At 43.4% G+C, this 17338-nt stretch overlaps 1 long non-coding RNA gene across 1 annotated transcript; it reads left to right on the forward strand.

Moving 5' to 3' along the window:
* Positions 1-1868: 1868 nt before the first annotated feature.
* On the forward strand, positions 1869-16990 carry LOC122541695. Its single transcript, XR_006309651.1, has 3 exons — positions 1869-1932; positions 7972-8088; positions 16404-16990. It is a non-coding gene; the product is annotated as an uncharacterized LOC122541695 (long non-coding RNA).
* The last annotated feature ends 348 nt before the right edge of the window (positions 16991-17338 follow it).

The raw sequence follows: 17338 nt of genomic DNA on the forward strand, positions 1-17338 counted from the left end.
AAAATTATGAGGGGCATGGATAGGGTAAATAGGCAAAGTCTTTTCCCTTGGGTTGGGGAGTCCAGAACTAGAGGGCATAGGTTTTGGGTGAGAGGGGAAAGATATAAAAGAGACCTACGGGGCAACGTTTTCACACAGAGGGTGGTATGTGTATTGTATGAGCTGCCAGAGGATGTGGTGAAGGCTGGTACAATTGCAACATATAAGATGCATTTGGATGGGTATATGAATAGGAAGGGTTTGGAGGAAAATGGTCCGTGTGCTGGCAGGTGGGGCTAGATTGGATTGGGATATCTGGTCGGCATGGATGGGTTGGACCGAGGGGTCTGTTTCCATGCTGTACATCTCTATGACTCTATGACTCTAACTCCGGAAACCACCTCCCGAGAAATTCAGCAAGGTTTTCGCCCTCTCATGGTCCGGACAACCCATGATCCACAAGTTTTTTTCTCTGACCTCGGTTTTTGGGTTCGTCTACTTGCTCCAGCAGGGCCCGAACCTGGCCTTCCAAGGTTTGAACCTGCCCCTTGGAGCTCTTCATCATGGCCTCCGAGGCCGCGATCCTTTGTTCCACCACTTCCACGCGCTGATCCAAAGTCCAGATCTCCTGCTGTTGCTTTGTCAGCATGGTAGTAATCGGCTCCAGCACTCATCGATTTTTTTCACGGAGTTTTGCAAACTTCATGAGTAGATAATGCTGCTCCACTGAATGTAAAGGCACTGCCTTGGGAGTTGAGGCAGCGGCTGTGGATGCTCCCCTAGCTCCCTTTCCTTCAGACGTCTTCATTTCAGCTTCAGATAGTCCAAATCCTAATTTAAAGGGACTCCCATCTACTTTATACTACAAACTTTCCTCAGGAGTGACTAGTTGGGGGAGGGAGGTGGAGAGAGCCCAAGACAGCAGAGTGTTCCTACTGCCGCCATCTTGAATCTCCCCCTCCCATTGGTTTAATGTGATAGAGAAAGAGTTAAAAAGGACCTGAGGCATAACTTTTTCACGCAGAGGGTGGTGAGTGTATGGAACAAGTTGCAAGAGGAAGTGGTGGAGGTGGGTACAGTTACAACATTTAATAGGTATCTGAAAGGTTGAGAGGGATATGGGCCAAATGCTGGCAAATAGGATTGGGTCACATTGGGATGTCTGCTCAGCATGGATGAGTTGGACCGAAGAGTCTATCTGTACCGTATGATTCTATGGTAACAACTATGACTCTGCCCCACTACCCCTCCATTTGACTCCTAAACCCCTCTGCCCTTTTACTAAGTCCCCCGCCACACTCGTGACCCTCTTACCTCACTATTGCCCTCCTCTGACTCATTCCTGACACCCTTGCCTGAGACCCTCTGCCATACTCTGACCCATTCTAACGTATTCCTGACCACCACCCTGCTCCAGTCCTGGCCCTTCCCACTCTGCATCTGGTGCCCCTCTGCCCCACTCTTGACCCGCTGCCTCACTCCTGACCCCCTGCTCCCCTCCTGATCCCTGTTTGCCCCTCTCCTAAACATACTAACTTCCCCAGCCCCCACACTCCTTTAATGCAGTCTCCAGACTGTAAAAGATTTGTGTTCAATTTAACGTAGCATAACTTAATCATCTGATAGTTTACACCAGTTTCCTGTGTTTAACTCCTGTAGATAACTAAATAAAACTGCTTTTTAGTTCAAGGCATTAATTAGTGCTGAACATTTCTTTTACTTTCCCATTCTCCCTCTTGGTGCTTCAGCAGTCAGATTGACAGGAAAGTTTCCCACTCAAATTGTTAACCATCTTTCCTCCCATTCGCCCCTGCGTCATTTGCTCATCTGGCTGTTTGTGTCTTGGATATTTGAAGAATGTTGATTTGCAACCCTTTGTTTTCACTTCAGTCCCAGCCTGTACGGGATGCCACAGCTCGCTCTGACACCTCGCCCAGGAGTCGCCCATTGATTGTGAGTGAGTTCAGGCACTCGATAAAAATCTCTCCCTAGCCCAGGGGAAATGAGGTCTATTGTGCTCTTACCACAGCCTGATTTATATTTCATTCTGCAATGCTGGTGTGCGACACTCTCAAAACCACCTTCCATTAAAACACCTCTCAAGGTGGAGTAGCTTCCCATTGAATCGGTTTAGTCATTGTGGTGCTGGCGCTATGATAGGCAGAAGGGACAGGGCTGGTGCAGAAAATAACAATACACAGAATAAACATTGCAGGGAGGGGTGGTATGCATGTCACAGCATAATTACAGCATGAGAAGTATGAAAAGGCAAGTCGAATCTGATGTTTTGGCACGTTGCCATAAGAATTGCACCAGGAACTATTGTTCTTCATACTTTTGAATAATTAAAAAAGGTGCAAGCCTGAATATGTACTTTCTGTTCAGAGGGCAGGGCCCTGCATATGAATAATCGTAGGTTCTAGTAAATGTAAGTTAGTCACCCAGTGAGCCTAACTGAGAACTTTTAATTAATTGTTGGTGTAATTCTTCATATGTTGGACAACGCTATGATTTACTCACAAATCTAATCCTGGACTCGATGAGTATGAGGGACAGTTGTCCCGATTGGCAATCTCTATGACAATACCTTTATTATTCAGAGTCCATTTGCCAACCATACTCTTCTCAAACAGAATAAATGAATCTTCCCTTTGAGATTTGGTACTCTTGTAATTTTTTTTATTCTGTAACAGGATGGGGGCATCACTGGCGGGGCCAGCATTTATTGTCCATCTCTAATTGCCCAGAGGGCAGTTGAGAGTCAACCTATTGCTGTGGGTCTGGAGTCACATGTAGGCCAGACCAGATAAGGATGGCAGTTACTTTCCCTCAAGAAAAGTGAACCAGATGGGGTTTTCCTAACAATTGGCAATGGATTCATAGCAGCTGTTAGATTCTCAATTCCAGGTATTTATTGAATTTAAATTCCACCATCTGCCATGGTGGGATTCAAACCCAGGTCCCCAGAACATTACCTGGATCTCTGGATTAACAGTCCCATCGCCTCACCAATTGACTGTAAGACAAAAAGCTTGGATAACATGTATCTTTTTCAGCAATATCCAAATGTTAAGGCCATGCACTGGGTATGAAGTCCCACTACTCCATATACCATTAGTGTAAGTTTGTTAGTGGTCAATTGATTCCATGGTGTACTGCTGTTAAGAGTAGAAGAAAGCCTCACCAGGAGTTTTTAATGAACTCAAAAATAATCCATTTATTATAAATAAAACTAATTCCGAAGAAAAAAAATGGGCAAAACTGTTTAAAAACTAAGTTGTGATCTGGAATTAGAACTTATCCTCTTAATTCCAGACAAACGCATGCAGACAATACAAATCATCAATGAACTCCACAAACATGGTATTTAGAGTCATAGAGATGTATAGCACAGAAATAGACCCTTCGGTACAACTCATCCATGCCGACCAGATATCCCAACCTAATCTAGTCCCATTTGCCAGCACTTGGCCAATATCCTTCTAATTACTTCCTATCCATATACCCATCCAGATGCATTGGGAATGCTGCAATTGTACCAGACTCTACCACCCCCTTTGGCAGCTCACTCCATACATGCACCACCCTCTACGTGAAAAAGTTGCCCAAGGTCCCTTTTATATCTTTGCCGTCTCACCCTAAACCTATGCGGTCTAGTTCTGGACTCCCCCACCCCAGGGAAAAGGGACATGCTATCCATGTCCGTCATTATTTTATAAACATCCATAAGGTCACCCCTCAGCTTCCGACAGTCCAGGGTAAACAATCCCAGCCTATTCAACCTCTCCCTATAGCTCAAATGCTCCAACCCTGGCAACATGCTTGTAAAACTTTTCTGAACCCTTTCAAGTTTCACAACATCCTTCCAATAGGAAGGAGACCAGAATTGCTTGCAGTATTCCAACAGTGGCCTAACCAATGCCTGTACAGCCACAACATGACCTCCCAACTCCTATACTCAATGTTCTGACCAATAAAGTAAAGCACACTAAATGCCTTCTTCACTATCCTATCCACCTGTAACTCTGCTTTCAAGGAACTATGAACCTGCACTCCAAGGTCTCTTTGTTCAGCAACACTGCCCAGGACCTTACCTTTAAGTGTTTAAGTCCTGCTCTGCTTTGCTTTTCCAAAATGCAGCAGCTCACATTTATCTCAAACTCCATCTGCCACTCCTCAGCCCATTGGCCCACCTGATCAAGATCCTGTTGTACTCTGAGGTAACCTTCTTCGCTGTCCACTACACCTCCAATTTTAGTGTCTATATACCTCCTATGTTCCCAGACAAATCATTTATATAAATGATGAAAAGTAGCGGACACAGCACCAATCCTTGTGGCACTCCACTGGTCATAGGCCTCCAGTCTGAAAAGCAACCCTCCACCATCACCTTCTGTATTCCTACCTTCGAGCCAGTTCTGTATCCAAATAGCTAGTTCTCCCTGAGTTCCATGAGATCTAACCTTGCTCACCAGTCTCCCATGAGGAACCTTGTCAAAAGCTTTACTGAAGTCCAGATAGATCATGTCTACCGCTCTGCCCTCATCAATCCTCTTTGTTACCTCTTCAAAAAACTCAGCTCGTGAGATGAGATTTCCCATGCACAAAGCCATGCTGACTATCCTTAATTAGTCCTTGCCGTTTGAAAAAAATGTAAATCCTGTCCCTCGGGATTCCCTCGCCATTAACTGGAAGGTTAGTAGTTCAAGACCACCCAGGGATGGAGATAATCCTAATGTCAAATATAGTAACTTAACCTCCTGGCTATTGACTCTATCTATTCCACTCATTATTTTGTACACCTCAAATCAGGTCTCCTCTCTTCCTCCTTCTCTCCAGAGAGAAAAGTCCGAGCTTATTCAACCTTTCTTCATAAGGCAAGCCCTCCAGACCAGGCAGCATCCTGGTAAACCTTCTTTGCACCCTCTCCAAAGCCTCTGTATCTTTCCTATAGTAGGGTGACCAGAACTGGACACAATATTCCAAGTGTGGTCTCACCAGGGACTTGTAGAGCTGCAGCAAAACCTCACGGCTCTTAAACCTGATCTCCCTGTTAATGAAAGCCAAAACACCATATGTTTTCTTGACAACCCTATCCACTTGGGTGGCAACTTTGAGGGATCTATGTACTTGCACACCCAGATCCCTCTGTTCCTTCACACTGCCAAGAATCCTGTCTTTAATCCTATATTCAGCATTCGAGTTTGACCTTCCAAAATGTATCACTTCATATTTATCCAGGTTGAACTCCATCTGCCATTTCTCAGCCCAGCTCTGCATCCTGTCTATGTCGCGCTGCAGCCTGCAGTAGCCCTCTATACTATCGACAATACCTCCAACCTTAGTGTCATCTGCAAATTTACTAACCCACCCCTCAACCTCCTCATCCAAGTCATTTATAAAAACTACAAAGACCAGAGGCCCAAGAACAGAGCCCTGCAGGACCCCACTCAACACTGACCTCCAGACAGAATACTTCCTATCTACAACCATTCGCTGCCTTCTGTCAGCCAGCCAATTCTGAATCCAGATAGATAAATCTCCCCGTATCCCATACTTCCTGACTTTATGAATGAGCCTCCATGGGGAACCCTATCAAATGCCTTGCTGAAGTCTATAAACACCACATCTACTGCTCGACAGTCGTTGACCTGTCTTGACACCTCCTCAAAGAACTCAATGAGATTTGTGAGGCATGACCTGCCCCTCACAAAGCCATGCTGACTGCCTTTAATCACACAATGCTTTGCCACATAGTCATAAATCCTATCCCTCAGAATTCTTTCCTAAACTTTGCTGACCACAGACGTAAGACTGAATGGTCTGTAATTGCCAGGGATTTCCCTGTTGCCCTTCTTGAAAAGAGGAACAACATTTGCCTCCTTCCATTCCTCCGGTACGACTCCTGTAGAGAGTGAGGAGGCAAACATCCTCGCCAGTGGCTTAGCAACCTCCTTTCTCGCTTCCCGGAGCAGCCGAGGATAAATGTGGTCTGGCCCTGGAGATTTATCAATATTAATGTTTTCCAAAATTTCTAGCACATCAATTTCATCAATCTTGATCTGGTCAAGACTGTATCCCAGCTCCTGTAAGTTTTCATTTACAACAAGTTCCCTTTCCTTGGTGAAAACCAAAGCAAAAAACTCATTTAAGGCTTCCCCTATCTGCTCAAACTCCACGCACAAGTTCCCAATGCATATCCCTGATCGGCCCTGCCTTCTCCCTGATCATTCTGTTATTCCTCACGTATGAGTAAAATGCCTTTGAGTTCTCCCTAATCCTTATTGCCAAGCCTTTTTCGAGCCCCCTTCTGACTCTCCTCAGTCCAATTCTGAGCTCCTTTCTAGCTAGTCTGTAATCCTGTAAAGCTGTGCTAGATCCTTGCTTCCTCCACCTTACGTAAGCTGCCTTCTTCCTTTTGACGAGAAGTTCCTCTGTTCTCATCATCCAAGGTTCCTTAATCTTACCCCTTCTTACCTGTCTCAGAGGAACAAATTTGTGCATCACTCGCAAAAGCTGCTCCCTAAATAGTCTGCACATGTCTACTGTGCCCTTTCTGTGGAACAGTTGCTCCCAGTCTATATTTCCCATCTCTTTAGGCTCTACACATAGCTGCCCGTCAAAGATCAGCAAGGCAGCTTATGTGTGGAGCCGCAGGAGATGGGGCAGATACTAAATGAGTATTTCACATTCGTGTTTACCTTGGAGAAAGACATGGAAGATATAGAATGTCGAGGAAAATAGATAGTGACATCTTGAAAAATGTCCATATTACAAAGGAGGAGGTGCTGGATGTCTTGAAATGCATAAAAGTGGATAAATCTACAAGACTTGATCAGAAGTACCCTAGAACTCTTTGGGAAGCAAGGGAAGTGAATGCAGGGCCCCTAGCTGAGATATTTGTATCATTGATAGTCGCAGGTGAGGTGTTGGAAGACTGGAGGCTGGCTAATGTGGTACCACTGTTTAAGAAAGGTGGTAAGGAAAAGCCAGGGAACTATAGACAGGTGGCCTGTCATCTATGATGGGAAGGTTGTTGGAGGGAATCCTGAGGGATAGGATTTACATGTGTTTAGAAAGACAAGTACTGATTTGTGATAGTCAACATGGCTTTGTGCATGTGAAATCATGTCTCACAAACTTCTCTCCAGCCGTGACATTGTATTCCTCACTCTGTTCATTACCCTAATGCACTTTGTATGATGTAATCTGCCTGTACTGCACACAAAACAAAACTTTTCACTCTACCCAGGTATATGTGACAGTAATAATAAATCAAGTCAAAAAGACCGAGTCATGGTAAAGTGATTAAAATTGGAAAATTAGATTAAAATTGAAATTAACATTTCAAAGAAAAGCGTAGAAAAGAGGAAGAGAGAGAAAAGTAGGAAAGAGCAAGGTAGGAAGAGGGAATTTCAGGATAAAAAGCAGGAAAGGGAACTTGAACTTACTGCACTCATAGGAGATGATGCTTGCTCAAGCTTAAGGATCAAGGCAACTTGGTTTGCTCATTTCATTAGGAAGCAGAGGTGGAAATGTTCTTTATCTCTTTCAAGTGATGGCAAAACAGATACGCTGGGCAGTCCTTATTTGTCTTTATTACTGCAGAGTAAGCTTTCAGGGAAAGCTCACAATGTTCACTCTTTTTGCCAGAGCAAAGTGTCACTGATTATGAAGTAGTACGTTAGGCTGTCTGAAGTATGCACTAGTTAATGTCAGAGATGTACCATCCAAAGTTCTGTACACTCAGGAAACAGCCTATCACAGATACCTGGAATTTGAAATGCTTAAGCAGCTTGTGTTAACAGTGGGGTACAGGCACTTAAAACAGAAGTCACTTACTAAAACCTCCATGAAACGATTTTATTTTGAGTTCAAAACCTCCATCATCCAAATAAGAATGGATTTTGAAGAACAAAGTATAACGGATTCAGGCAAATGCCACATTGGCTGATGATTCTGAGCTGATCCACAAACCCCCTGTTCCAACAGAAATCCTTCCTTCGTCAACCCCCAACTAACTGGAAAGGATCGAGGTGAGAATGTGAAGAGAAAGCGAGCGCCCATGGTAAAGAGGGAAATGCTGGGAGGATGGTGCTGAAGTGAAAGGTGAGGCCCAGAATCCTGTGTGTTTTAGTTGTTGCAAGGTATGGTTTATCCAGGCCAGCAGCTGCAGGCAATGGAAAATAAATGTGGGACTTATCGATGCACATATACTTCATCTAGAGAATGGGAGTCAGGCAGAGAGCATAGCAGACTAGGGTCGGATGCTGCCTGGATTGCTGTGCTCTTCCAGCAGCACTGATCCAGAATATGACTCTGACTACACATGCCAATCTCTACAAAGGTATTCCTCGAAGGGGGATAAGGTTAAGTGAATCCCTGAGAGCTTCTGATCTTTGTATGTAAAGCTAGGGTGAGGTGAGTGAACGTGTGTGCTGATACTGAGGGACACTGGGGCCAGTCAAGCTCTACAGCATGATGCCCCCACCCCCACCCCGAGAGTGCAGAATGTGTCAATGGGCTGGGAAAAGGGATTGGAGGAGAGTATGTGCCCATTCCTTTACATTGGGTGTGTCAAGAGTGTGACCTGGTGTTGGGCCCAGTGACTGTGGATGGGACTGACCTGCTCTTCCACAATGACCTGGCAGGATCAAAGGTTATAGGATCCCCAGTGATCTCTGGGAAACCCACTGAGGTCAAGGAGAGCGACAGCAACAGGAGAAAATACCTAGTCTTTTCTGTGACTGGGTGGTCAGTCCTGCAGCCTGTGATCAGATAAACCCAGCCAATGAAGGCTGAGCACTGTGATACTGCAAACAGCGAACCCTCGGGCTGGTTTACAGGAAGCTTTATGAGGAATCTCAAAGACCACAATGAGGTGAGAAATAGAGCTTCCTTGGTAACAGCCTAACAAGCTCAGACTGATCACACTGAACCTGATCCAGAATCCAGCCCCTCAAAGCTCAGACATTAAAAAGGAAGTGTTAAATGAGGAAGTGGAACACCCCAAATGCGTTCACAGACAGATCTGCCAACATGGAGTGTGCAGCATTCCATTGTCAAAGACCTGCCAACACAGAGTGGGCAGTGATCCACCAGGTAGTGGTGCCACTAAGGTACTGTCAGGAAATTTTGTAGCTAGCTAACGAGATTCCAATGACTGGGCGAGGCAGTCTCTGTAAAACCTGAGCTCACAGCAGCCAATGTTCTTACTGGCAACAGCTCTATAAGGACAAAGGTTTTGCATTACCTGCCACATTGTTGGAAAGCTCCAACCTGCAATATGACCTATGCCTATAATTCCCATAAAAATAAATAAAGAACTGCAGATGCTGGAAATCTGAAACAAAATCAAAACTTTCTGGAGAAACTCAGCAGCTCTGGCAGCAGCTGTCGCGAGAGAAATAGAGTTAATGCTTCAGGTTCATGACTATTCAGAACAGAAGGAGGACAGAACTGGATTGATAATGTTAACCCCAGATCACTATGGACATTTGAACAACTAATTGCAGTGTGTCCCTTTTCAAAAGAGGCAAGACCACTAAAAGATATCAATTATGTGGTTGTGTGCACAATCGAAGATGTCAAGGCAGCTACTAAAGGAAAAATGTACCACAAACTGACCTGTAGAGACCTGTGAGTTAGCGAGTTTTGAGAAGATTTGTAACTCAGGTTGAGGTTTTGGATATAGGTTTGCTCACTGAGCTGAAAGGTTCATTTCCAGACATTTCATTACCTTACTAGGTAACATCTTCAGTGGACCTCATGCAAAGCAATGCTGAAAATTCCTGCTTTCTACTTATATGTTTGCGTTGGTGATGTCATTTCCTGTGGTGATGTTATTTCCTGTGGTGAAGTCACTTCCTGTTCCTTTTCTCAGAGTAGTAGATGGGGTTTAACCCGATGTGTTTGTTGATAGAGTTCCGGTTGGAATGCCATGCTTCTAGGAATTCTCATGCGTGTCTTTGTTTGGCTTGTCCTAGAATGGATGTATTGTCCCACTCGAAGTGGTGTCCTTCCTCATCCATATGTGAGGATACTAGTGAGAGAGGGTCATGACTTCTTGTGGCTAGTTGGTGTTCATGTATCCTGGTGGCTAGTTTTCTGCCTGTTTGTCCAATGTAATGTTTGTTACAGTCCTTGCACGGTATTTTGTAAATGACGTTTTGCTCATTGTCTGTATAGAGTCTTAAAGGCATAGGACCACTAGCTTGATGATATTCTCCTTGTTGATGAAGTTAGTTCATCATCCAACCCAAACTCTGGGTCCGCTATGTCATCACTTTGTCATCACTAAACGAAACAAGTTAGAGGAAACCTTCAAGACCTTCAATAGTACCCTTACTGGCATAAAATTCACTAAAGAGGAGGAAAACAACAACAAACTGCCATCCCTAGATGTCACAGTGGAGCGAACAGCCAATGGGAAACTTCAAACCAGCGTCTACGCAAAAACAACACATACGGACCAAATATTGAACGACAGAAACAATCATCCCAACACCCACAAATGAAGCTGCATCAGAACATTTCAACGAGCCAACACACACTGCAGCACAGAGGAACTATGCAGAGCAGAGGAAAATCACATATACCGTGTATTCAAAAGGAATGGGTATCCAATGAACACAGTCCACCGATTTCTCAGCAACAAACCCAAACAAGCAGACAAACACATCCACAAACCCTAGCCACTGTTCCCTACATCAAAGACATCTCTGAAATGACTGCCAGACTACTCAGACCCCTTGGCATCATGGTAGCCCACAACCCCACCAACAAACTCAAACAGCAGCTAATGAATTTTAAAGACCCTATACAGACAATGAGCAAAACTAAAGTCATTTACAAAATACCGTGCAAGGACTGTAACAAACACCACATTGGACAAACAGGCAGAAAACTAGCCACCAAGATACATGAACACCAACTAGCCACAAGAAGTCATGACCCTCTCTCACTAGTATCCTCACATACAGATGAGGAAGGACACCACTTTGACTGGGATAATGCATCCATCCTAGGACAAGCCAAACAAAGTCACGCATGAGAATTCCTAGAAGCACGGCATTCCAACCGGAACTCTATCAACAAACACATCGAGTTAGACCTCATCTACCACCCCCCTGAGAAAAGGAACAGGAAGTGACTTCACTACAGGAAAAACATCACCACAGGAAATGACATCACCAACCCAAAGAAACCCAAACATATAAATAGAAAGCAGGAATTTTCAGCATTGCTTTGCCTGATGTCCACTGAAGATGTTACCTAGTAAGATAACAAAATGTCTGGAAATGAACCTTTCAGCTCAGCGAGCAAACCTACATCCGAAAGATCTATGAGTATTGCAGATTGTAAACATAATGGGAGAAAAGACAGCAGTCTGAGTGAGAGATAAGTTTGTGTTTTCCCTGTTCAAGAATACGTAAGGACAGATGTTAAAAGCCAGTCTCAACCCTAGTACAGTCAGTTCTGACATAATGTGATAGCCCATTCCCACGCAATCTCGCGTAATAAGAAAATTGTGCAATAGCCACGCTATTTAAACGAATGTGTGCTAGTAGACTGAAATACTCCCACCTACTACCCTTGATTTTAGTGCTTATGTGTTATGTAAGTCACAGTCAAACTGGTCACCCCTGCAGTGCAAGTAAACATTTCTATTATACTTAATGTGAGAAAATAGTTACCACATCATTTCTAAAGGGAACAAGACAGAAGGATTTCCACTAACCTACAAAGTTAAGAATCTCAAAATCAACTGCTTAACTATCAGTCTATCACCATTTACACTGTCTCATTTGAGAGAAAACAGGTGGTGTTTTAAGCTGACGGTCATCACATCTCAGGCAAGTGGCGAGGTTGAGAACTTGGAATCTTTGTGGTGGCCTCAACCAGTATAGGAATTGAACCCATGCTGATGGTGTCATTCTGCATTGCAAACCAGCTGTCTGGCATCTGAGCTAACCAACCTCATTTTATTTAGCAACAAATAATCTCATTAAGTTGTGAAATCAAGAAAGCTAAATTGACACTTTTTAAAACATACATTCTTTTGGTTTTTGCGTAAAGGTATCCATCAAGGAGGGAATCATTTTTAGTTAATGTTATTGTGACCAATCAAGGAGGCAGTTGAGTGAAGAAGTGGAAACGGTGCATCCCCTTCATCCAGGAGCTTGACAATTTGGACTATCCCACCTAGAGCCATAATAAACGCATTAGAGAATCTCACCATGGAACAGTAGTAACATCAGTAAAATTAGCTGTTCCACAATTAACAACTTTTATCCCTGTTCTACCTTTGTCCTTTTCTAAAGCTGCACTGAAATTAATGCAGGGGGAGATGCTGATACAACGGTAATGTATTAGAATTGTAATCCAGAGGCTGCGGGGACATGAGTTCCAATTCCTACATAGTTAGCAGAATTTAAACTAAATTACTAAATGTGGAATAAAAAGTATGCCTCAGTAATAGTGAGGACGAAGCTACATCAATTGTCCACCTGGTTCACTAAGGTCCTTTAGGGAAGGAAATCTACCATCCTTACCTGGTCTGGCATTCACAGATCCACAGCAGTGTGTTTGACTCTTAAGCACCCATTGAAATGGAAAAGCAAATCATTCAGTTAAGGGCTAGGGATGGGCAACAAAAGCTGGTCTTCCCAGTCACAGCCCATTGAAGCATAAAGAAAACTTGGATTATGATCACCTCCAAAAACGACATCTGCCAACTAACAATTTTCCACCTGTTCAGCTTTGTCTTGCAAAACTAAACTCAGAATCACCTTCCTCTCTTGTTGGGCTTGCTATGCTGAGAATTTATTCATCAACAATGTGTTTTCTGTGTCTTTCTCCTGAATTCCACCCCAGTTAATACGTGGTCAGTTGAAATTTCCCACTATCTACTGTCGTAATTGTTTTTGCAGTTTGCAGAGACTTGTCTATATATCTTCTCGTCTGTCTCCCCCTGACTGGGAGTTTATAATGTAATCTCTGCAGTGCAATGGGCCTTTTAAAGTTTATAGCACAATATATATGGCCTCATTTGATGATCTTTCTACCATTTCACATTTCTCTGAATGTTATCTTAATATCTGTGCAAACACCCCTCCCCACTGCACCAAATGCCTTTCCTTCTTATCCCTCCTTCTAGTTCATCAGAAAACCTTGTAAACAGGAATATTGAGCTTTCATTCCTACCTGTCTTTTAGCTGTGTCTCAGTAATAGCTACAATACCATTGCAAATTTATACAAATTGCTGCAAGGTGTGTGACATTCACAGAAACAAAACATCATCTGTAATAGAGGAGAGGAGGAACAGGAGACGGCACGGGGGCAGCACGGTGGCACAGTGGTTAGCACTGCTGCCTCACAGCGCCTGAGACCCGGGTTCAATTCCCGCCTCAGGCGACTGACTGTGTGGAGTTTGCACATTCTCCCCGTGTCTGCGTGGGTTTCCTCTGGGTGCTCCAGTTTCCTCCCACAATCCAAAGATGTGCAGGTCAGGTGAATTGGCCATGCTAAATTGCCCGTAGTGTTAGGTAAGGGGTAAATGTAGGGGTGTGGGTGGGTTGTGCTTCGGCGGATCGGTGTGGACTTGTTGGGCCGAAGGGCCTGTTTCCACACTGTAATGTAATGTAATCTAATCTAATCTAATCTAAATTAATCTAAAATTGTTACAGCACAACTGCTATTGGACAGACCCTCTTACTGTTACTTTTATTCAGAATAAATATTCATATCTACAGAATGTGTGGAAAACATCAGAAGACTACTTGAAGGAGACTATGGCAGCCTTTGCTGACTACTTCCGCAGAAGCCACTGACACTGGCCAGACTTGATTGGTTTGCGTGTATGCAGTGAGCTGCCAGAGGACGTGGTGGAGGCTGGTACGATTACCACATTTAAAAGGCATCTGGATGGATATATGAATAAGAAGGGTTTAGAGGGATGTGGGCCAAGTGCTGGAAAATGGGAATAGATTAGGTTGGGATATCTGGTCGGCGTGGACAGGTTGGACTGAAGGTTCTGTTTCCGTGCTGTACATCTCTATGACTTTAACTTTAATAACAGCGAGGAAGAAGCTGTTCTTGAATCTGGTGGTATATGCGTTTAAGGTTTTGTATCTTCTGCCAATGGAAGCTTGGGAGCAGTCTTTGATTATGTTGGCTGCCTTCTCACAGCAGCAAGAAGTGTAAATAAAGTAAATGGATGGAAGGTTGATTTGTGTGATGGACTAAGTGTGCTCACAACTGCAGAACAATTGCCTTACCAAGCCCTGATGTATCCAGATAGAATTCTTTCTATGCTGCATCTATAAAAATTGCTAAGAGTCTTTACGGACATGGCAAATTTCCTTAGCTTCCTCAGGTAAGGAGAGGCATTTCTGTTTCATCAATCTTATTTCCTACCTGTAAATCTTCGGATTTTTGTGAGCTGAATGACTGCATATGTGCACAACTGCTTAGAAATTCCTCACATGGTATTAGTCCGTCGCAGCATTGACTTCTAGTTCTGGGGAAGTTGCTGCTGTGAATCGACCTCAGAACTGGGCATTGAAGAGAAAAAAAATTAGTAGCACACTGTTGGTGACATATTACAAAATTTGAAGTTTTGTGGCTTTTAAGTGAAATTCAAAACCTAGGTGCCTGCTTTTTCCTTTAAAATGTTCAAGGGACAGAACTTGTAAATCCTCAAAATTCTCCTTGAAAATCTTGAATATTGAATGTGTCTTGCGCTTTCTACACTGTTGCTTTGGAATCTCACAGAAGCCTTTTGCATCTTTTTAAAAAAAAATTATTGAAATAATTTACCCACTCTAAATATTCTGTTTCATTTGTGCAGTGAAATTGTGGCCATGAGTCCCCAATTTATTTCGACCAGTCCCTGGGCAATCTTCCCCAATTTCTTATCATTCCGGATTGGATACCCCAAATTGTTAAACGCCTGAGTTTGCAGGCGCTCCTTCTATCTTCACATTTCCCCTTAGTTACTTGCAACAAGGTTGATTATAAAGAATGGCCCCCCTCCCCCATGGATGCCATTCTCCCAGATTAAAATTAATTTATGTTCTAAAAGGAATCAATTTTTCTTGTTCTAAAAAAAGGTCAGTTTATTAAGTACTAAATGCAAGAAGAAGCAATTATGCTACACATAGATTAGAAACAAGTTGTGAATCCCAAGAAATGATATAAGTTACAAGATATAGGAACATAGATACAGGAGCAGGCCATTCAGCCCATCAAACCTGATCATATATGGATCAATCACTGGTTATTTGTGAAGAGTAGATAGTTGAGCAACTTGGCTTTGCGAGTTAACTGAAATTATTTTGTCTTGTTCCCTTTTGATTGAATGCTGGAGGTTGGTTAGTAAACCAGAGTGAGAGAGTCCTTTAGCTCTGCAATGTACGGGTGACTAGTAGAAGGCTCTTTAACTGTGTCTTTCACAAGACACTAGAACTTGAATCCAGGTGAGTAGACATATGTACCTCAGCCCACTAGCACACACGGACCAGGGAGACCAGCTTTTTGAAAAACGTTTTTAAAGTGGAAAATACAGACCAATCTCTTAGCCAGGAGAAAGTGAGGTCTGCAGATGCTGGAGATCAAAGTTGAAACTTTATTGCTGGAACAGCACAGCAGGTCAGGCAGCATCCAGGGAACAGGAGATTCGACGTTTCGGGCACAGGCCTTTCTTCAGGAATCTCTTAGCCAGACTGCTGTCTTTTCTCCCTTCAATGTTCACAATCTGACATAGTCACAGGAGATTACAATTCAGTTTGTATTGCATTTCTCTCTTTGGAGTTTCCTTATATCTGCTTTTATACCCAGAGAGAGAAAGAAAAAAGCTGTCTAGTCAAAGGGATTGTTGATAGTAAGTTAAGGAAGAAGATAAGCTAAATAGGTGATAATGAGGGGCTAAGAGTGGTTCAAAATGGATTGGCTGTACTGAAAGCAACCCATTTCCTGACAGGACCCGTCGTATTGGGGTTAGGTAATAGAAAAGGAAGGGGTTGCTCATGCTCTAAAATTGTTAAAATCGATGTTGAGTCCTGAAGGCTGTAAGGTGCCTAAGCAGATGATAATGTTTCTCCAGCTTATGTTGACTTGACTGGAACACTGCAGCAGACCTGAGACAGAAATGTTGGCACAGGACCCAAGGTGAAGCTTTGAAGTGGCAGGCAACTGGCAGCTTGGAGTCATTGTTACAAACAGAACTCAGGATCCCTCTTCACCTATCCATCCCTTTTCCTCCTGTACCACCCCTGTTATCAGCAGAAGGACCAACTTTTTCAAGCTGCTATCAGTTATGAAGAAGAGTCATTGTACTTGAAATGTTGATACTGTTTTCTGTCCATGGGTGCTGCCAGACCTGCTGAGTTTCTCTAGCAATTTCTGTTTCTGTTTGTTTCAGATATCCACCAACCTAGCCAAAGGCAAAACAGGACTGCAACAAACTTCAAAAGGTGCAGCTGAATAAAAAAGCAGGAATGCTCTGAAGACATGCTAAAATATCAGAACATTTTAAGAGTAAGAAGATCCTGGAAGATGAGACTATTATGAAAGCAAGGAGACTTTGATTACAGTGCTACAGAATGAGAAGACTCTGAAGGGAAGGAAAATGAACCTCTATTGACTTCAAAGCTCAAACCAACAAGAAACACAGAATTGGGAATACTTTGACAATAAGAAGGATAAACTTGGCCAGGTCAGTCCGGAGCAATTGTCTGCAGGAATGGCAATTCTGTTTGGGTCATTGCCATTACCTCAACCATTTAATAACATGAAAACCTCACAATAAGTCCAGAAGTACAAACTTTGGAAGCAGTTGCAAAACTATATCACTCACACTCTCTCCCTCCTTCCCTGCCTGCTCACAAAATATTTGTAAATTTCCAACGGTACTATTTTGCCATTTTGAATTTGTTCATGGTAACCATTGTCTCATCACAGCAAAACCTCCCCAAAGTGTGTCCTCCAATTCCCCAACAATAAAGACTAATTCACCATTGACTCTCCTCATTCATTATTGGTTGTGTGCGGGAGAAAGAGAGAGAGTGTATGTGCGCATCACTGAGGGCATAGTAGGCTATGGACCAACTGCAGGTAAATGGGATTAGTGCAGTTTGGTGATTATTGGTCAGCATGGACATAGTGGAGGTAAAAACAATGACTGCAGATGCTGGAAACCAGATTCTGGATCAGTGGTGCTGGAAGAGCCAGCAATTCAGGCAGCATCCGACGAGCAGCAAAATCGACGTTTCGGGCAAAAGCCCTTCATCAGGAATAAAGGCAGAGAGCCTGAAGCGTGGAGAGATAAGCTAGAGGAGGGTGGGGGTGGGGAGAAAG

Source organism: Chiloscyllium plagiosum, chromosome 38 (genome assembly GCF_004010195.1).
Source record: "Chiloscyllium plagiosum isolate BGI_BamShark_2017 chromosome 38, ASM401019v2, whole genome shotgun sequence".
In the NCBI taxonomy this organism is placed as follows: domain Eukaryota; kingdom Metazoa; phylum Chordata; class Chondrichthyes; order Orectolobiformes; family Hemiscylliidae; genus Chiloscyllium; species Chiloscyllium plagiosum.